This window comes from Orycteropus afer, unplaced genomic scaffold, assembly GCF_000298275.1.
Source record: "Orycteropus afer afer isolate SDZICR_OR568_19922 unplaced genomic scaffold, OryAfe1.0 scaffold00294, whole genome shotgun sequence".
In the NCBI taxonomy this organism is placed as follows: Eukaryota; Metazoa; Chordata; class Mammalia; order Tubulidentata; family Orycteropodidae; genus Orycteropus; species Orycteropus afer.
Genome location: NW_006921881.1, coordinates 3,957,108 through 3,980,779, shown reverse-complemented (window position 1 = coordinate 3,980,779; position 23,672 = coordinate 3,957,108).

Genomic DNA, 23,672 nt, shown 5'->3' with positions numbered 1-23,672 from the left:
TATCCATATGCCTACAAGGAAGACCAGTTATTACCACTATTATTCAAATTTACACATCAACCACCAAAACCAAAGACAAGGAAATTGAAGGCTTTCACCAACTTCTGCAGTCTGAAATTGACCAAACATGCAAAAGAGATATGTAGATTATTACTGGTGATTGGAATGCAAAAGTTGGAAACAAAGAAGAATCATAAATAGCTGGAAAATGCAGCCTGGTGATTGGAATGCAAAGTTGGAAACAATCAGATTACCCAGGTTTAAAGCCTACCTCTGCCTTCTATTAGTTCTGAAGTGACTTATTAGTTATTTCATCTTTCTGAACCTCTTATTTCTCATCTGTAAATGAGAATAATATTAAATGATTCATGTAAGATGCTTTGCAAAATGACTGGGAAATAATTAGCACTTACTTATGATAGTATTATCACCATTAATATTTACCAAAAATTTTATCACACAGAATATTCCATAGTGCCTAAGGCACTTGACTGCTAACCAGAAGGCTGGTGTTTCAAACCTACCAGCCACTCCTCAGAAGGAAGGTTGGGCAATCTACTTCCATAGTGATACTGCCTTGGCAACACAAGGAGGGGTTGCTATGAGTCGGGGCCGACTCGACGGCACATAACAACAACAACAGAAAATAATAAACATGTCTAATTTGTTTTATGAGGCCAGGTACAACCTTAATCACAGGCTCTGTAAAGACATTACACACACACACACACACACACACACACGCAAAAGAACTAGAAAGAGAGGAAGAGAGAGAAAGAATTTTGTCCTTCTCAGTAGATACAGATCTATATTTTTAAAAAGACAGAACCTATTCACAATAAAAGCACTAAATCTTGAGCATATTCAGGTGAAAAGGGAACTTCAGAAAAGCTACAATACACATCACACTTAATGATGAAATATGTAATATCGCCCCTAAGTGTTAAGGAATAAGACAAGAATGACCATTGACATATCTATTCAACAGTTCAATAAAACCAGAAAAAATGACAAACCAGATACAAAAATTTAGAAACAGATGACATGATGGGTACATAAAAATTTTTAGAGCAAAATTACACAAATTATTATAATTGATTAGTGAATCTAGCAAATTAGATAATAAAATTATTAAAACTATAATATTTGCAATGTTGTTGTTGTTGTAATGTGCTGTCAAGTTGGACCTGACTTATAGCGACCCCTCCTTGGATTTCCGAGGCAGTATCACTATGGAAATAGGTTGCCCAAACTTCCTTCTGAGGAGCGGCTGGTGGGTTTGAACCGCCAGGCTTCTGGTTAGCAGTCAAGTGCCTTAGGCACTATGCTACCAGAGCTCCCAATATTTGCAATAGCATCCTCAAATTCCCAATATCTAGGAGTGAGATGCAGTGAATTGAGTTGCCTTTATATGGCCCTTCTAGCCGTGATCTTGAAGCTCCCAAACAATGTTTGAGTGGCAATATGCAAATAAGATGCTGTGGCCCACCAATGTCATCAGACTGCCTGCTAATGCTAGTAAGGTACATGGAAGCCTTGTAGGGTATTGGTCAGTTTTGCCCTTCTGTTAGACTTGGAGGGAGCCAATCCAAGAAGTTGGAAGGGGATTTCTCTACCATCAAGAAGAGCTGGGAGCAGAGGGCATCTTTTGGACCCAAGCTCCCTGTGCTGAGAACCATCTAGACCAAGGAGACAGAGAGAGTTGTAACATTGGAGATGGTGGGAGATGGTGAAAAGTGACAACAAGCACAGCAGAGTCCAGTGGCAGAGATACAATGGCAGAAGAAACAGGAGACTCGCAAGAGACCATGCAGTGGGCTGCCCAAGTCATGGAGTGAAGAGCAAAAGAGTTAAACACCTTTGGTGCTTAACTTCCTGGCAGACGGAGATGACTCTGGACACTTGTTGGTTGAGGTAGGCTCACCAACCCAGAGTGAGAGAGCTGAATCCCTTCAAACAGGAAGTTTCCCTGCAGAGTGCGGTGCCTCTGGGAACTTATCAGCAGAGCTAAAGAAAGAGTTTTAACACTTGCAGAACAGAGGTCAGGCTCAAGCAAGGCCTGAGTCCAAGAGCAAAGGCATAGGCACAGAGTGAAGCCCAAGCCCAACAGTGTGGGTGAGGCTTAGAGTGAGGGCCAAGACCGAGAACTAGAGGCCAGATCTGAACAAAGCTCAGCAGTAGAGGACTGACTGTGGGTGCAACTAAAGAAGCTTTCCAGATTGACACAGTATACTGAGTTGTTTTTATTACTTCCAAGTTGACCCTGAATTTTAACCTATTAATTCCCTTACAAACTCCCAGATTGTTAGTATTATCTATGAGTTTTGTGTGGTCATTACAATAAATTATGGAATCCAGCAGAGATACAGAGTGCGTCTTAGGAGAAATGGCTGCTGTCAGAATTGGTAAAAAGATTGAATAGTAGAGAGGTTGGATAGCTGACATCCTTCTCATAGGAATTAGTTTTGGGCTGACACTGGTGTTGATTATCCTCTCCCCTCTTGAAGTTAGAGGACCTCTGATACTACTATAGTCATGAACAGCATAACATCCATTTGGGCAACATCTGACTGCATATATATCTGTGGTCTAACACACACCCTCTGAGGGGGGATGCCCAAAACCAGACTCAGCAGTAAGGTTCCCCTGCTGCTACCGGTCCCCATGGGAGCAGGAGCCCTGCTCCTGGGAGAACTAAACACCCAATCTTGTTCCCACTCACACAAGTGACAGACGTCATGCGGATTGGCCAGGTTGGGGCACCTGCCCCCTGCTGCCTGTGCCTGTCCCTGTTCCTGGAGCCTTCCTGCTGAGATCTTGGCCAGGCAAGGCCTAGCCAAGTGGTCACCTAAAGCATCCATACTGCCTAGGCCATGTGCTACAGAGCAGCCCCTGGACAGGTGTGTCCAGGAGACTCACAAGAGACAGTGCAGTAGGCTACTCAATTCGTGGAGTGAAGAGCAAGGGAGTTAAGGACCTTTGGTGCTTAACTTCCTGGTGAAGGGAAATGACTCTGGACACTTGTTGGTGGAGCTAGGTGTTAGAACAACATTCAAATCATATAACATCTCATTTCATAGAATGTATCATAGACATTAAGTGATGCATGACTGTTTTGACGGAATAAATATAAATATTTGAAAACTACAAAACCTTGTTGAGAGAAATTAAAGTACACTTAAATAAATTGAAGGTTATAATATTTTTATAAATTGGAATTTTCAATATTAAGATATCTATCTTCCCCTACTGATCTGTACATTCAACATAATTTTCATCAGAATTCTAGCAGATTTTGTTTTTGTGAAAATTAACAAGATGACCCTATAATTAATGTGAAACTCATAAGACTAATAGGCATAATAATCTGAAGAACAAATCTGGAGAACTCATACCACTAAATATCATAATGCCTTATAAATGGTAAGTAAATAGAACAATAGTACAGAATAGATTATCTGGAATGAGGCTCACACATACACCATTATTAGATTTATGGCATAAGTACATCTCTGCAATAAAGTGGAGAAAAGATCTTTCCAATAAACTGTGCTGGAACAATGAAATACCCTTCTGGAAATTTAAAAATTCTTTGGAAAGGAAATATGATTTCCTGGTCAAAAGGAGTCTCATTTAGGAATGCTCAGCAAACCAACAGAAGCAACTGCTATCAAGTTGATTCAGACTCATGGTGACCCCACATGTGTCACAGTAAAGCAGTGCTCCACAGGGTTTCCTGTAGCTGTGATCTTTCAGAAATATATCACCAGGCCCTTCTTCCAAGGACTCTCTGGGTGAGTTCAAACCACCAACTTTTCAACAACAATATAGTCAAGACTTCTATTAATATCTGAGGAACATAAATTGCAAAGGCAATGAAAGGCTGTTAGAAAACTTGTGAAATTATTAATAAAAATATTTATCAATAATGTGAGAACCAGCTAAACTGAAACTGTGATGATAACTTATACCTTAAATACTTTTATTCCAAACCCAAACTCACTGCCCTCAAGATGAATCCAACTCATAGCGACCCTTCCTTGGGTTTCTGAGGCAGTATCACTATGGAAGTAGATTGTACAACTTTCCTTCTGAGGAGTGGCTGGTGGGTTTGAACTGCCAGCCTTCTGGTTAGCAGTCAAATGCCTTAGGCACTGTGCAACCAGAGCTCCCAATACTTTTATTAAGAAAGGAAAAAAATTCTAAAACAAAGACAAAGTGAGTCTCTAACTCAAGTCAAAAGGGACTGTAGCTTTATGTAACAGTTAAAAATAAGATATTAAAAATTCAATAAGTAAGTTTATCTTATCATGTTTGAAAAATTAATCGATAAAACTAAAGAAGAAATAAATAACTCACTGTCTTCTTTTCTATTACTTACACGTTCCAGGAATATTCCCACCTCTGGGCTTTGCCTTTTGTTTCCACTGCCTGAGATTCTTTTTCCTAACTCTCCACTTGACTAACCCCATTTCATTAAACTTTTTTTTTTTTTTTTTTTTTGCATGTGGTGTTATTAGTGAAGACTTTACTATATAAAATAATTGATTTCCTGCACTATCTCTCTCACTTGCCATGCTTTCCTTATCTTTGTCATACTAGCATCATTTAACATAGTACAAGTTTATTTGTGAATGATTTCACTCCCTTGATAGCCTATGATCCATGAAGATGGAGACTTTGTATAATTTGTAACTTCTAGATTTTTCAATTAGAGTGCAATGAGTGATGAATGAAAGAATAAATTCTACATGATGATTTCAATGGACAGACTAAAAATATTACATGCAAGTCAGCATCTGCTTATGATAAACAGCTTGTTGTTGTTGTTGTTATTTGCCGTTGAGTCAGACCCAACTCATAGTGACCCCTCCTTGGGTTTCCAAGGCAGTATCACTAGATTGCCCCATCTTCCTTCCGAGGAGTGCCTGGTGGGTTAGAATCGCCAGCCTTCTGGTTAGCAGTCAAGTGCCTTAGGCACTATGCTACCAGAGCTCCCATGATAAATAGTTTAGCAAACTTGAAATAAGAAAGGATTCTTTAATTCAATTGTCTTTTGTCAAATTTTATAGGACTCCAACATACCACGTCTCCTGATACTCATGTCCATCACAGAATGACTCTAGGTTTGGCCAAGTGACAAGTAAAGCCAATATGGCAGATGCAAGTGCTTACCCATGTGAATTGCCCTCTTGGTGCATTTGTTTTTCAGATTATCCTTGCAAGCTGGCCGTTTTGCTATGATAAACCCAATTTAGCCCTCCAGAAAGGCCATGTAGGTGAGAATCAAGGAATAGGCAATGACTGCAGTTAAACTCCCAGCTAAAACTAATACTAATTACTGTGATCTGGAAAGCAGTCTCTACAAATGCTGATGCATAAATACATTAAATAGTTGTTGTTTAAAGTTAGAAAATTTTAGGAGGTGGCTCATTATGTAGTAATAGACAACTATAAGAAATGTCTAAAATCTACAGCAAAACATGTACTCAGTGAGAACAAATTAGCACGGACAACTGTCATCACTTCTACTCAACATTTTACTGGTGGTCTTAGCTACTGTATTAAGTCAAGGAATATAAAGAAAATCTACAGAAATTTGAATTTCTGAAAAAAATTTCCTAATCTCAGAAGACCTCTTTCAAATGATGAAGAGGAAAGATGCCTCCTTGAAGACTAAGGTGCACCCAACTCGAGCCATGGTATTTTCAATCACTTCATATGCACGCAAACGCTGGACAAGGATTAAGGAAGACCAAGGAAGCATTGATGCTTTTGAGTTGTGGTGTTGGTGAAAAGTACTGAAAGTACCTTGGACTGCTAAAAGAACTAACAAATCTGTCCTGGAAGAAGTGCAGCCAGAATGCTCCTTGGAAATGAGAACAGCCAGGCTTTGTTGTAAGAAGGAACCATTCCCTGGAGAAGGATATCATGCATGGTAAAGTGGAGGGTCAACAAATAAAGCGAAGGCCCTCAATGAAATAGATTGACACAGTGGCTACAACGATGGGCTCAGGTATAGCAAGGATCGTGAAACTGGCACAGGACTGGGCAGTGTTTCATTCTGTTGTCATAGGGTTGTTATGAGTCGGAGAGAATTCAACAGCACCTAACAACAGCAATACAATCTCAGAAGATATATTTGCCTACATAGAAGAATTTCCAAGAAACTACAGAAAAAAAATCAGAAAAATAAAATAAAGTTGCTAATTTCTTTGCTCAGATACAAATTTATTTCTACACACCAGAAAATCAGAGTAAAAATATAATTTTAAAAATACAATTTTTAATAACTACCAAAATAAAAAATGTCCAGAATTAAACCTAATAAAACATAGAAGTAATGTTACAGAGAAATTATAAAGGGTTACCTGAAAAATATTCATTTAATATGGACATTTATCTTAATAATCTTTAATATTAATATGGAGGTATCTTTAGGGAGTTAATTTTTCCTTTGTTACTTGGAAGAGTTAATGAAAATCTCACTCTAAAGAAAACATTTTGTTTTTAAAATTTGTTGTACTGATCCCAAAATTTACACAGATTTTCAATATGCAAGGTAATCATTTGAAGCACAAACTAGGACTTGTTTTACTACATAGGAAGACCTATAATGCATAGTGATTAAGGTGGTGTAGTGCCTAAGGCATTTGACTGCTAACCAGAGGCTGGTGGTTCAAACTCACCAGCCACTTCTCTGAAGAAGGTTGGACAATCTATTTCTGTAGTGATACCGCCTCAGAAAACCAAGGAGGGGTCACTATGAGTCTACTCAACTAGATGGGAGTGAGTTTGGGTTTTTTTCTTTTTTTTTGATTTTATAGTAACACAGGGATAAACAGGTTGATCAGTGGAAGACCATAGATAGGCCAAAAGAGATTCTCACATACATAGGAATTCCACACCAGTAAATGGTGTTGGGACAATTGGTTATCCATATTGAAGAAAGAAAAATAAATTGACTGAAATCTACCAAATTTATGATATTCAAAAATCAAGTCTAGGTAGATTAAAGATTTAAATATTAAAGTCAAAACTTCAGAAAGAAACTATAAGAGATTATCTTTATGACCTTGAGAATGGGAAAGGATTTCTTAATTAAGTAACATAAAATGTTTTTAGCAAAAAGGGACTTACTTAAATCAATCCCACAAACAACAGTTAGAATATCTGCATATCAAATAAACCAAATAAACCCTAGAGTGAGTGAAAAACCAAGGTATAGAATGGGAGAAAATATTTCCTGCTCTTATAAGTGATAAGATTCATTATTTATTATTAAAGATACAAATAATTTCTACAGATCAGTAAGAAAGAAAATAACTCAAGTGAAGATGGGCAGAAGTCCATGACCAGCCCAAAAAGGTCACTGAAAATGTGAATAAACATGAAAAAATTTTGATAAAATAAAAATAGCAAACCCTCCTTGGGTTTCCGAGGCAGTATCTCTATGGAAGTAGATTGCTCAGTGTTCCTTCCCAGAAATGGCTGGTGGGTTAGAATGGCCAGCCTTCTGGCTAGCAGTCTAATGCCTTAGGCACTACTCCACCAGAGCTCCTAAATTAGGACTACAATGTGCTATTACTTCACACCTATACTTGTCAGGTAATACCAAATTAGGTGAGTATGTAAATCTATAAGAACTCTTATACAAAGGTGTAAATTGCTAAAACTGCTTTGGAAACAATTTCACGTTACATAGGAAAGTTTTTGATGTGAAACTTTTGGGGAATTTAGAGTAGGTGTCTTTTGGGGAAACAGGGAAGGAGTAAAAACAACCTGCGATGGTGTATAAAAAGAAATAAACTACTCATAATGCTTTACATCTTTAAAGATTATTGAAATTAAATATTACAAACTGTTAATCATTAGTGTTTTATAGAAACTGGAATATTTTAGTTGCATTGTAATTTGGTGCCAGAAAGATAGAGAAAATGAAATATCTTTATCATTTAGTTCAGGCTTCCATTAAGAAAGATGACCCCACCCCACTGCACCAGAAAAAAAAAAAAAAAAAAATCTGGTTTCTCAAGGGAAACAGTATGTTTAAAAAGATCTGTAAGAGTAGAGATGAGAAAGGTTTGAAGTTGATCATCAGCTTTGATAGATACCAAGACACCAAACACAACTGTGGTGAGTTTTCCAATCCTGAATAAGGAAAGAGGGTAATATCTTATGGAAACTCTGACAGAACTTTTTGTTCTTCAAATTGAGTTTGAAAAAGAAAGACTCTTAATTCTAACAATGAGGGAAGCTAACGTCTCTGAAAATGAGCAGATTAACAAAATCCAAATATCAGATTGATATAAATGTATTATAATAATGAGTCATTTAAGGAAAACCAGTTAGTTAAGCAATGTCAATAATTTCTGTGTTTATGTAAGTATTCAGTAAAATCATCTGTTAAACATTTCTTCAAATAATTCCTAATGACATTATGAGAGACAGATCCTTGGATATGTATACTTTCAGTGGAATTGTGCCTTTCTCCAATGCTTCTGTATACCTCTTATTAATTAATGTTTTGAGAATTTTAGATGTATCATAGCTTATGAATCAGAAAGATCAAGTGTTTGGGGCTCAGATATCAATTACATTACCTAAATATTCCTGGCTTTTTTTTTTCCTATAAAAATGGAGCTTAGTTTCTAGAAGATTAAATGTCTGCATGGATTATATAAAATTTATTTAATGATGATTTCTAGCATTTATGTCTCATAAAAAGAACACTTAAAATTATTCAGTTTTTCCTTCCCTGTTGGAAGATAATTAAGCAATTTTGGCAAATCAAAATATTCAATGAATCAAATGTGGGCAATGCAAATGTGGGGTCCTTGTCACCCTCAAAGGGGATTGGATACCTAGCTAATAATGTAAATAAAGTGCATGGCACACTTGCCTGGGTGGGACCAAGGAAATAAGGTGCATGGAACCCTAACATAGAGACCGGTCAGTTTTGCCATCCCTATAGCCTTAAAATGAGCCATTCTAGAAGTGACAAGGGAGGACTTGACAACCACTAAGAAGAGATAGGAGTGGAGCAAGTCCTTTGGACCTGGGGATCCCTGCACTGGGAACTCCCTTGACCTCTGAGATGGCAGCGGAACCAGGAGACCTGCAGGAGATACTGTAGTGAACTTCCAGACCCACAGAGTGAGAAAGGTGAACATCTTTGGGTAGGAAGCTTGCTGGTGGAATGGGCTGCTTCTAGGCAATTACTGGCAGAGCTAAAAGAACTTTGTAACACTTTCCTGAGCTGATCAGAGGCCATGTGGCAGAGAGGTGGGGGAGATGGAGCCAGGCTTGCTTGCAGCATGAATGAGAAGAGGCTGTCCTGATCAAAAAAACTGTATCCTGAGCTTTCCTGAACCTGAATTGTAAGGTGTACTTTCCTAATCAACTCCAGAATTGTGAGTATTGTCTGAGAGTTCTGTGTGGCCATTACATTGAGTTATTGAACCCAATGGGGAAATAGAGAGTGCCCCGGGTAGGACTGTTTGTTTCAGAACTGACGAAAAGTTCAAAAGCAGAGGCAGCAGAGGCAGCCTCCCTTTTATAGGAATCAGCCTTTGGCTATTGATACCCATCATGGTTCTCTCACTCCCTTATGAAGTTAGAGGTCAGATGACTATACCTCCACCATATCATTTTTACAAGGACATGCAAGAAGAAATTATGTCAGAAGCAATGTAAAATTGCTCTAACACATTTGCTCCAAATTGCTCTCTAGTTCCTCCTGTTTTCTATTATTTTGTAAGAGGTTTTGATGGAAATGAATGAGGTTGGCAGAATCCTAGATAGATCAATCTTATGCTTCATTTTCACACAGTATGAAAAATGATACTTGATATTTGGCAACAATGCAAACATTTTCAACATTTTACTTAGTTTAACATCTGTTTTGATTGTAAATCTGAAACCACTGACCCATGTCAGACAGTAGGCTGTAGAAATGCCAAGTGCAAATATCAAGTTCATTCTTTATGGAAGAGGAGTGTAGAAGGCAGAATAATTCTGGATGTCAACACAAAAGACTGACATCAGACTTTAGAAAAATAAAGCAAATGAGAGACCTTGTGAATTGACCAATAAAAGCCTCTCTCAAAATGATAAGGAAATGGGAAGGAATGTTATATTTAGGATTCTTCCAGTTATCATTTCTAAGAAAATGGATTGCTAAGATATATTGAAATTGGTGAGATGTCATCTTGTTGAAAATAAAGTCCAAAGAGATTCTGATATAGCAGTTTTTCCAATTCTTGCTTAAAAATCACAGAGGAAGAAAAAAACATCAAGGAACATGAGGGACTTGATATTAAGTGCAAGAGCTCTGGTGGTGTGGTGGCTAAGGCATTTGGCTACTAACCAAAAAGCCTGTGGTCAAGCCTACTAGCTACTCTGCAAGAAGATGAGGCAGTCTATTCTCTCAAAGATTTACACCCTAGGAAACCCTAAAGGACAGTTCTACTCTGTCCTATAGGGTTGCTAAGAGTCAGAAAATTGACTTTATGACTTTATGACTTTTGTTTTTGTTCTTGTTTTGAGGGGGCGGGGAGGGAGGTATGTGTGGTGGTGGTTATGAAGTGACTTGTCAGCTCTCAAACTGAAAAGGAGCCCTGCTTGCACAGTGCTTGAGCTGTTGGCTCCTAATTGAAAGGTCAAGGGTTTGAACCCAACAGCAGTATTGTAGGATATATGGCAATGTGCTTCTGTACCAATTACAACCTTGGAAAAACCTTATGGGTGCAGTTCTATTCTGTGTTGGAGGGTTGCTATGACTTGGAATTGACTCTAAGGCAAATGGGTTTGGTTTTGGTTATCTTAGTGAAGGAAGAGATTTTTATTATTTTATTATTTCCCTCCTACAAGCACAAAGCCCTGGCCAAAGAACCAAAATTTGATTTCTCCCCTCTCAGAAACATATGTCACTTTATTCCTCTTGAAAGGCCATTCTCTTTTGATGTTGCAAAAAACAAGAAGGGAAAGTGAATTAAATGAAGATTCAAAGAGAAAATTAAGTTAGATACCAGAAAATTTTCCAGGAAATTAAATTAGACATTGAATCTGAGAGTAACATGTAAATATTTCCTTTGCAAAAGAGTTTTTGCTCTTGATTTCAAAGAGATTTCCATGAAACAAGATGTTAATTGTATAATAGGGAAAAGAGACCCCAGATTCTTCCAGGATCAAGGAAACCATCAGCATGTACACAGCATGCACACACCTAAATGGAGTCCACTGAACAATGGCCATGGGGCTAATTATATATGATTAAAAACAAAGGGAAACATCACAAAATCATGATTGGTGGCAGATCGATTCATCCCTGTTGCAGGTGGCACTACAGAAGGGGAAAAAGGACCATGATTGGGATACATACATAATTGAAGATTAAAAAGGGTTACAGGATTAGTTCTGGTGCTTGACTACCTGGCTAAGTAGGATATGTATGATCATGTGATATATATCATATGTAAGGTTGGGCAATCCTACTTCCATAGTGATATTGCCTCGGAAACCCAAGGAGGGGTCGCTATGAGTCAGGGCGACTCGACGGCAAATAACAACAACAACAACATCATATATATGATAATGCAGCCTGAGTCATAGACACAAGTTGACTACCAAACAATTTCAGGACCTCAAACTTAATTTAAATTAGAAAAGGACACACTCTGGCAGATTCCCTAATTCTTTGTGTGAGCATAATCTACTTTTAATCACAGTCATCCTGAGTGTAGCCACAATGTTGAAGGTCAGAAAGAACTCAACTGGTATCTGAACTTATGAACTCAAAATTGAGTTAGAGCTCCCACTATAGACTGCAGCCATAAGCAGCCAAGTGCTTATGTATTTAAGCTCTAATATGTTCCCTCCTCTGATCATTAATTTTACTTAAAATCTTTTGAGGATGTTTAGATTCGTTTGTTTTCTTCTGCACAGACTGCTTGATGGCCCCTTTAGATAGCTGCTTATTTTATTACAAGCTTTTAAGACCCCAGACACTATCCTTTCTGATAGCTGGACAACATTTAACTTATTCACCATGCTTCACTGTAGCACTCAGCTATCAGTGATCATCTTATGAGAGCCAGTATGGTGCAGGGCCATATTGAAGTAACTATTGGCCTGTTGTTAGGCTAAAAACCTTAAAGTGGGAACTCAAGTCCATCCATAAAATATATTTTGTCAATATATGTGACTCACTTCATGGCAGCATATTAGTTTTCTAAGAAATTACATTAGAGTATCATTCATACTCACTGCTTGTCTGTCAGTTTGTCATACTATGGTAGCTTGCGTGTTGCTGTGAGGCTGGAGGCAATACAACTGGTATTTCAAACACCAGCAGGGACACTGATGGTGGATCGATTTCAGCAGAGCTTCCAGACTAAGACAGACTCAGAAGAAGGAAGGGAACATAAACTTCCCAAAGAATTGGCCAGTGAAAACCTTACAAATAGCAGTGAAACACTGTCTGATATAGTACTGGAAAATTTTATGAATATCCCTGAAACTTTGTCTGATATAGTGCTGGAAGATGAGCCTCTCAAGTCAGAAGGCACTCAATATATGACTAGGGAAGATTGCCTCCTCAAAGTAGAGTCGACCTTAATGACGTGGATGGAGTAAAGCTTTTGGAATCTCCATCTGCTGATAGGGCTTGACTCAAAATGGGAAGAAAGAGCTGCAAACATTCATTAATAATCAGAACATGGAATGTATGAAGCATAAATCTAGGAAAATTGGAAGTTGTCAAAAATGAAATGAAACCCATAAAGATCAATATGCTACGCATTGTTGTTGTTGTTAGGAGCCATCGAATCATCTCCAACTCATAGCGACCTTACGTACAACAGAACGAAACACTGCCCGGTCCTGTACAAGTCTCTTGATCCTTGCTATACCTGAGCCCATTGCTACAGCCACTATGTCAATCCATCTTGTTGAGGGCCTTCCCTTCTTTTGTTGACCCTCCCCTCTACCAAGCATGACATCCTTCTTCAGAGAATAGCCCCTACTGACAACATGACCAAAGTAAGTGAGATGAAGTCTGGCCATTTTCATTTCCAAGGAGCATTCTGGCTGCACTTCCTCCAGGGCATGTTTGTTAGTTCTTTTAGCAGTCCACACTACTTTCACCAACACCACAACTCAAAAGCATCAATTCTTCTTTGGTCTTCCTTATTCATTGTCTAGCTCTCACATGCATGTGAGGCCATTAAAAATACCATGGTTTGGGTTAGGCACATCTTAATCTTCAAAGAGACATCTATGCTCTTTAGCATTTTAAAGAGGTCTTATGCAACAGATTTGCCTAGTGCAATATACCTCTTAATGTCTTGATTGTTGCTTCCACTGGCATTGATTGTAGAAGCAAGTAACATGAAGTCTTTGACAACTTCAAACTTTTTTTCTCCATTTGTCATGATGCTGCTTATTGGTCCAGTTGTGAGGATTTTTGTTTTCTTTATATTGAGTTGCAATCCATACTGCAGATTGTAGTATTTAATCTTTATCAGTAAGTGCACCAAATCATCCTCACTTTCAGCAAGCAAAGCTGTGCTGTCTGCATATCTCAGGTTGTTAATGAGCCTTCCTTCAATCCTGATGTCATGTTGTTCTTTGTATAGACCAGCGTCTCAGACTATTTGCTCAGGATACAGATTGAATAAGTATGGTGAAAGATACAATCCTGATGCACTCCCTTCCTGATTTAGAAATGTGCAATATCCCCTTGTTCTGTTTGAACAAAAACATCCTGGTCTATGTACAAGTTTCTCAATTTGTTATGTTCCACACAGTTGAATGCCTTTGCATAGTCAATAAAACACAAGTAAACATCTTTCTGGTATTCTTTGCTTTAAGCCAAGATCCATCTAACATCAAGTATGATATCCCTCATTCCACATCCTCTTCTGAATCCAGCTTGCGTTTCTGGAAGTTCTCTGTCAACATACTGCTGCAAACATTTTTTAATTATCTTCAGTAAGATTTTACTTGCATGTTATATCAGTGATATCATTTGATAATTTCCACATTCTGTGGAATCACCTTACTTTGGATTGGGTACAAATATGAATCTCTTCCAGTCAGTTGGCCAAGTAGCTGTCTTTCAAATCTCTTGGCATAGCCAAGTGAGTGCCTCCAGAGCAGCATCCATTTGTAGAAACATCTCAATGGGTATTCCGTCAATTCCTGAAGCCTTGTTTATTGTCAATCACTTCAGTGCATCTTTAACTTCTTCCTTCAATACCATGGGTTATTGATCATGTGCCACCTCCTGAAAAGGATGAACATCAACCAATTCTTTTTGGTATAGTGACTCTGCATATTCCATCCATCTTCTTTTGATGTTTCCCACATCATTCAACATATTTTCCACAGAATCTTTTGATACAGCAATTTGAGGCTTAAATTTTTTCCTCAGTTCTTTCAGCTTGAGAAATGCTGAGCGTGTTAGTCTCTTTTGTTTTTCTAACACCATGTCTTTGTATATTTCATTATCGTAATTGACTTTGTCTTCTCAAACTATTCTTTGAAATCTCCTGTTCAGCTCTTTTATCTTGTTGATTCTTCCAACTACTTTAGCTACTCTCCATTCAAGGGCAAGTTTCAAAGTCTCTTCTGACATCCAGTTTGGTCTTTTCTTCCTTTCCTGTCTTTCTAATGACCTTTTGCTTTCTTTATGGGTGATATTCTTTATGTCATCCCACAATTCCTCTGGTTTTTGGTCACTGGTATTCATTGCATGAAATCTAATCTTTAAATGGTCTCTAAATTCAGGAGGGATATAATCAAGGTCATATTTTGGCTCTTGTGGACTTCTTTTAATTATCTTCAGCTTCAACTTGAGCTTGCATATGAGCAGTTGACAGTCTATTCCACAGTAAGCTCCTGATCTTGATTTGGCTAAAAATATTGAGCTTATCCATCACCTCTTGCCACAGATGTAGTCAATCTGATTCCTGTGTACTCTGTCTGGTGAAGTCTACCGTTGTGTTGTTGAAAAAGGATATTCCAACGAACAAGTCATTGGTCTTGCAAAATTCTTTCATGTGATCTCCAGCATCATTTCTACTACCAAGGCCATATTTTCCAGCTGTTGGTGATTCTTCTTTGTTTCCAACTTTTACATTCCAATCACCAGTGATAATTAACACATCTGGATTGCATGTTCAATCAGTTTCAGACTGCAGAAGTTGGTAAAAATCTTCAATTTCCTCTTCTTTGGCTTTGGTGATTGGTGTATATATTTGAATCATAGTAGTATTAACTGGTCTTCCTCCTAGGCATGGATATTATCCTATCACTGACAGCATTGTACTTCAGGAGAGATCTTGATACATTTCTTTGTGATGATGAATGACACACCATTCTTTTCCAATTGGTCATTCCTGGCTTACTAGATCATACGATCACCTAATTCAAAATGGCCCAAACCAGACCATTTCATCTCACTAATGCCTAGGATATCAATCTTTGTGTGTTCCATTTCATTTTTGACAACTTTGATTTTCCTAGATCCATACTTCATACATTCCATATTCCAACTATGAATGGATATTTGCAGCTATTTTTTTCATCTTGAGACATGTCACATCACCAAATGGGATTCCTGAAAGCTTTACTCTAGCCACATCATTAAGGTTAGCTCTAACCTGAGGAGGCAACTTTTCTCCAGTCATATTTTGAGTGTCTTCCAACCTGAGGAGCTCATCTTCTGGTACTATATCACAAAATGTTTCAAGGCTATTCATAAATTTTTCCAGTCAAATATAAGACAGTGTTTTCACTGCTATCCATAAGGTTTTCATTGGCCAATTCTTTGAGAAGTGGATGGCCTCTTCCTTCTTCCAAGTCTGTCTTGGTCTGGAGGTTCTGCCTGTCCACCATGGGTAACCCTGCTGGCATTTGAAATGCCAGTGGCATAGCCTCCACTCTCACAACAATACTCAAACCACCACAGTAGGACAAACTGATGGACAAGTTTGTCTCTCCCTAGCTGTTCTATTGGGAGCTCTGGTAGCATAGTGCCTAAGGCATTTGACTGCTAACAAGAAGGCTGGTGATTCAAACCCACCAGCCACTCCTTGGAAGGAAGATTGGGCAATCTACTTTTATAGTGATACCACCTCAGAAACCCAAGGAGGGGTTGCTAGGAGTCAGGTCTGACTCAACAGCACATAACAACAGCAACAGTTGTTCTATGGGAGCTCTGGTGTCCTAGTGCCTCAGGTATTTTACTGTAACCAGAAGGTTGGCGGTTCAAACCCAGCAGTCAGTCTTTGGAAGGAAGATTGGACAATCTACTTCCATAGAGATACTGCCTTGGAAACCCAAGGAAGGGTCACTATGAGTCAGAGATGACTCAACAGCACATAACAACAACAACAACAACAAGCTGTTCTACACTACTCTGATCATTTCCTGGTCTACCCTACCCTGGTCCTTTATCTAGCCTGCCCCTGGGGCAAATTCCACCTTATGCTGGTGCTGGGGCTGGTTTATTGCATCCTACACCTGTGGTGGCTCCTCTCATGCAAACACCACCTTCCGCTGGTCCCAACATTGGCTTACTAGGCATTAGTGAGCTGAAATGGATTGGTTTTGGCCTTTTTTAATGAGACAATCATATGATCTACTATACTGGGAATGGCAGATTGAAGAGGAATGGTGAAGCATTTATCATCACAAAGAATGTGTCAAGATCTATCCTGAAGTACAGTGCTGTAAGTGATAGGATAATATCCATATACCTACAAGGAAGACCAGTTAATACTACTGTTATTCAAATTTACACCAACCACCAAAGACAAAGACAAAGAAATTGAAGATTTTTACCAACTTCTGCAGTCTGAAATTGACCAAACATGAAATCAAGATATGTTGATTATTACTGGTGATTAGAATGCAAAAGTTGAAAATAATGAAGAATCACCAGTAGTTTGAAAATATGTCCTTGGTGATAGAAATAATGCCAGAGATCACATGATAGAATTTTGCAAGACCAATGACCTATTCATTGCAAATACTTTTTTTCAAAACATAAATGGTGGCTGTAAAATGGACTTTGCCAGATGGAATACACAAGAATCAAATCAAGTACATATGTGGAAAGAGGAGATGGAGAAGCTCAATATCTTCAACCAAAACAAGACCAGGAGCTTACTGGGAAACAGACCATCAACTCCTTATATGCAAATTCAAGTTGAAGTTGAAGACCATTATAATATGTCCATGAGATCCAAAATATGGCCTTGATTATATGCCACCTGAATTTAGAGACCATCTGAAGAATAGATTTGATGCATTGAACACCAATGACCAAAAACCAGAGGAATTGTGGGATGAGAATATCATCCATGAAGAAAGCAAGAGGTCATTAAAAAGACAGGAAAGGAAGAATAGACCAAAATGGATGTCAGAAGAGACTCTGAAACTTGCTCTTGAACAAAGTAGCTAAAGTAAATGGAAGAAATGACAAGATAAAAGAACTGAATAGAAGATTTCAGAGTAGCTTGAGAAGACTAAGTCAATTATTATAATGACATGTGAAAAGACTTGGAGTGAGAAAACCAAAAGGGAAGAACACACTTGGCATTGCTCAAGCTGAAAGAACTGAAGAAAAAATTCAATGCTTCAAATTGCAATATAGAAAGATTCTTTGGGGAAATATTGACTGATGCAGGAAACATCAAAAGAAGATGGAAGGAACACACAGAGTCAGTGTAACAAAAAGAATTGGTCAATGTTCATCCATTTCAGGAGATGGCATATGATCAAGAACTGACAGTATTAAAGGAAGAAGTCAAAGCTGCACTGAAGGAATTGGTGAAAAACAAGTTTCCAGGAATTGATGGGATACCCACTGAGATGTTTCAACAAATGGATGCCATATTGGAGATACTTATTCATCTATGCCAAGAAATTTGGAACACACCTACCTGGCCAACTGACTGGAAGAGATCCATATTTGTACCCATTCCAAAGAAAGGTGATCCTACAGAATGTGGAAATTATCAAACAATATCATTAATATCACATGCAAATAAAACTTTCCTGAAGATAATTGAAAAATGTTTGAAGCAGTATATTGACAGAGAACTTCCAGAAATGCAAGCTGGATTCAGAAGAGGACATGGAACTAGAGATACCATACTTGATGTTAGATGGATCTTGGCTCAAAGCAAAGAATACCAGAAAGATGTTTACTTGTGTTTTTTTGAGTGTGCAAAAGCATTCAACTCTGTCAACTGTAACAAATTATGTACAACAGTAAGAAGAATGGGAATTCCAGAACACTGAATTGTACACATAAGGAACCTGTACATAGAGCAGGAGGCTGTCATTCAAACAGAACAAGGGGATACTGCATGGTTTAAAATCAGGATGGGAGTGTGTCAGGTTATATCTTTCACCATACTTATTCAATCTGTATGCTGAGCAAACAATCCAGGAAGCTGGACTACATGAACAAGAACACAGCATCAGAATTGGAGGAAGAGTCAGTAACCACATTGTGATATGCAGATGACACAACCTTGCTTGCTGAAAGTGAAGGTGACTTGAAGCATTTACTGATGATTAAAGACTACAATCTGCAGTGTGGATTACACCTCAACATAAAGAAAACAAAAATGCTCACAACTGGACCCATAAGCAACATCAAAATAAATGGAGAAAAGACTGAAGTTGTCAAAGATTTCATATTACTTGGTTCCACAATCAACACCAACATAAGCAGCAGTCAACAAATCAGATGACATATTACACTAGGGAAATCTGCTGCAAAAGATCTCTTTAAAGTGCTGAAGAGTAAAGATACCTCTTTAAAGACTAAGGTGCGTCTAACGCAAGCCATGGTATTTTCAATTGCCTCGTATGCATGTGAAAGCTGAACAATAAATAAGGAAAACTGAAGAGCTGATGCTTTTGAGTTGTGGTATTGGCGAAGAACACTGAAAGTACCATGGACTGCCAGAAACACTAACAGATCTGTCCTGGAAGAAGTGTAGCTGGAATGCTCCTTGGAAGCTAGAATGGCCAGACTTTGTCTCACCTACTTAGGCCATGTTGTCAGAAGGGACCATTCCTCAGAGAAGTGGAGGGTCAGCAACAAAAAGGAAGGCCACAAACAAGATGGATTAACACAGTTGCTGCAACAATGGGCTCAGTTCTAACAAGGATTGTGGGGCTGGCACAGGAGCAAGCAATGTTTCCTTCTGCTGTGCATAGGGTCGCTATGAGTCAGAGATGACACGACAGCACCTAACAACAACAACACAAATTAATAAAACTTAAGCAATACAACAAAACTTAAAAAAAAAAAAAGATGACTATGCACAAAGCAATAATATCAAGAACATTTATTAACTAAGGAAAAACTATTAGTCCACAGAACTAAGGGCATATAAGACAAAAATAATAAATATGAAAACAGCAAAATTGTCCATAGCCTGTGTAGAAAATTCTTACCAGTCAAATAAACTCAAGTTGCCAACATAAAGAAATTTATAAAGCAGTAAATATTTAAACAAAGGCCAATAACTTCAAAGTCCATGACCTTGGGAAAGCTTGTATGCTTCTGCCCACTATGCCACTTCAAGTCCAAATGAGTTCTTCATTTTCTTTAATCTGCGACAAATGTAATTTAAGGTTTAACACCTTCTGGTTTGGCTGCATATAGATTAGTAAATGGAGCAAGTTTTAGAGTATTCCAATGGGATTCTAATGAGTTTTTAACTAATGTCTACTCCAAGATTTTTTCTGTGTGTGTGTGTGTGTGTGTGTGTGTGAAATCACCATGCCTGGAGTTCAAAAGCCTCTTTCGTGAAAAACACTGTGATAATCTTAAAGGCCAGGTAATCTAAGGCATGTGACCTCCAGAATGACTAAAAGCAAAAGAAAAACATTCAGTTAAGGGTTGTCAAAGACATATGATTAGCAAGATAATACAGCGTTGGGTGTCTTCAATCTATTTAAAACATCTTTCCTCGGGCAAACTAACCCCTTCCTTTTTTACCCAAAAGTCATGGGTCACCTTCTCAGAAACAGAAGGATAGCCCACAACAAAATGGAATCTGAGGCAAACTTAGCGTCAGCCATGTTAGTTAGACACAGTGTTATAATGTACTGAGGTGCCCTCACGAATTTCTCCTCCTCTGATCATGAATTTCCATAGAAATTCTTTGATCACCATAAATTAGGGTAAATTCAGGGCAAAGTTACATTGGATGAAGCATTTGTTTCCCAAAAAAACTGACTCACGGTGAAACTAATCTCCTCTCAGGGCCTAAATTCTTCAAGATAAAGAATCTTCTGTAAACCCAGGAGGGTGACATTTTGATGACAAGCATTAGACAGGCATTTCATGTAACAGTATCTTAAAATCAATTAAAATAATTACTGATTTTACCTAATGTCCAGTCTGATTTTGTTTCTCTAAACAGACTGAATTCTTCAAAACAGCACAATGCTCAGAGAAAAATGGTCTTAAAAGTTTATTTGAACCATTGCTTGACTCAAAAAATGGCTTTTAGCATGTTTTCCAAGGCTCAAGATTCAAAAGGTCATCAAAGGGTAATGATGTGTGCGAGTTAACACAGCTACCATGAAAGCCAGAAATCTGGAAACATTATCAGTATTAGGTCAATTTGCTGAAATAACCCACAAAAGTAAAATTTAGGGTCTTTGTACCAAGGAAACAAATACAACAAGGTATTTGCTTATACATAATATGAATAGCCTCAGCTATAAAGACATTCTGTGAAGCTTCAGATTTTGTATTAATGTTGTTGTTGTTGTTATGTGTCATCGAGTCGGGACCAACTCATAGCGACCCTTCCTTGGGTTTCTGAGGCAGTAGTAACACTGTGGAAGTAGATTGCCCAACCTTCCTTCCGAGGAGCGGCTGGTGGGTTTGAACCACCAGTCTTCTGGTTAGCAGTCAAGTACCTTAAGCACTATACTACCAGAGCTCCTTTTGTATTAATAGCCATAGCAAATTTCATCTATTAAGGTACAAAACTGTTTCTTGGGAGACCTAGGAAGAAGCTTAATACCATTCGATTTTGAAAAATCATAGCTCAAATTTCAGACACTTCTCTAGTTATGATATTTATAACTTTGCAACTTGATCGATAGAAATTTCTAACTGGAGTTATACTATCTAAACTCATTTAAAGTCTGATGAATGTATTATTACTTTTAATGCAAAAACCAGCTATTTCAGTAGCTAATAACATTATGCTGATTAAGGATTTTCCCATGACCTTTAGGGTTTCTTTTCTGGCTCTTAATTTTAGATTTCTCTCATATTTCTTATTTTTCCTAATGTTTATTTCATTATATATAAAATACCTAAGCATAGCATAATAAGAACCAGTCAAAATATGCAGGTAAAAACAACAAACCCATTAGATAATTTAGGAGAAAAAAAAAATGGTTTCTTATACCCAGAAAATAGAATATTAAATCATCAGCAATATTCCTACATAGATCTCATAGTAATCTTTCAGTTCACTTAATCATGTGTAGTTAATTTTTGTTTCCTGGGATTCTGGATAAGCTACAGTGCAATCTGGGAACCCATTACCTTCTACCAGAATTCTGGAAACCTGGATTCAATCTAGTAGGATCCATGTTCAAAATATAAGTCTTTTGCATAAGTCCAATACAGTCCATCTTTCTGTTAGAGTATTTGGATCAAGCATTTTAGCAAGTTAACAAAGCAACTTTTTTCTATAGGTGACAAAACTTAATATGACTATAATTAATTCACAATATTTTTTTTTCTTTTTTTTTTCTTTTGTCCAACCCTAACCCAGTCTCCTCCCCTCCCTACCATGCAATCCTCCCCCTGTGTCCCTCATAATTATGCACTCCTGTTTGTCCTGCATTTCCTCAGTTTGAATGTCGATCCTTTGGTGTCCCATGGTCTATTGCTCTGAGGGATGTATTACCATTGAGTGTGTGGGTGCAGCATCCTGGGTTGAGTGGTCTACGTGTACATCTTGTTAACTATTGGGCTGAGAGCCCGCCCCTGGGGGTGAGTTTTATTCCAGATGCCGAATGTATTTCAGGGCCTTAGTATTGGGAGTCTCACCAGATTTCATCTGACCAGTAATTCTGGTCATTATTGAGTTTTTGGATTTTGTTCCATGTTTTCCCTCCCACTCTATCCAGTATCTCCAGATTGGATCCTTTCCTGAGTGGTTGGCATTGGCAGCCAGGCACCATGCAATTCTTCTGGTCTCAAGGCCATCGTGTCCTAGGGTTGATTGCTTCTAAATGCCCTTGTTGTGTGTGTGTGTGTGTGTGTGTGCATGTGTGCTTTCTTCTTCACTTCTGACACTAGGAGACCATTAGCTGCATCTTAGATGGCTGCTTGAAAGCTTTTAAGACCCCAGTCACTACTCGCCAATGTAGGATGTGGAGCAACGCTTTTATGTATTTTGTTGTGCCAATTGAGTCTGGAATCCCCCAGTACTATGGTCCTGAGGTAGTAGCTTTGTTGGATCTCTCTCCCATAGTGTCAGGACATTATTTTTTTAAGTGAAAGACATATTTTTTAAGTGAAAGATCTGATGGGAAATCAATTATAGAATTAATGTAAAGCTAAATGGTTGTTGTTGTTATGTGCCGTTGAGTCAACCCGACTCAGAGCGACCCCTCCATGGGTTTCTGAGGCAGTATCACTATGGAAGTAGATTGCCCAACCTTCTTTCCCAGGAGTGGCTGGTGGGTTTGAGCCACTAATCTTCTGGTTAGCAGTTAAGTGCCTTAGGCACTATGCCACCAGATCTCCTAAAGCTAAATAAGTTAGTTTAAAGTCAAGAGCAAAGTTCGTTATTGTTGTTGTTGTTGTTAGGTGCCATTGAGTCATCTCTGACTCATAGTGACCTTATGGACAACAGAATGAAACACTGCCTGGTCCTGTGCCAGCCTCATGACCCTTGCTATACCTTAGCCCATCATTGCATCTTCTGTGTCCATTCCATCCACTATGTTGAGGGCCTTCCCCTTTTTCATTCACCCTCCACTTTACTGAGCATGATCTCCCTCTCCAGGGAATGGTCCCTTCTGACAACATGACCAAAGTAGGTGAGACAATGTCTGGCCATTCTCACTTCCAAGGAGCTGTCCTCCTACACTTCTTCCAGGACTGATTTGTTAGTGCTTTGAGTAGTCCATAGTACTTTCAGTATTCTTCTCCAACACCACAACTCAAAAACATCAACTGTTTTAAAGTTAGATGAGAATAATTCCAAGCATAATGATTAACTTATTTTCAAAAAGCTTTAAATATAACCCATAATTATCTTGAGACATAATACTATCTACCAAGACCCATCAAATCTCTAAACATCTGAATGAAGCTAAATTATGATGTAATATCATGCATTTGTAATTTAATGTTGGGTAAAAACACAGGAGGAAACACTAATATAAATTTTTAACCCCAAAGAGAATCAACCAATTCTTTTTTTTTTTTCCTTTTATTTATTTATCTATCTATTTATTTTTTTATCTTTCTTCTTTCTTTCTTTCTAATTGTGGTTAGGGTGAAAGTTTACTGAGCAAATTCACTTTCCATACAGCAGTTCACATACACTTTGTCTCATGACATTGACCACAATTTACCACAATGCACAGCTCCCCGCCTA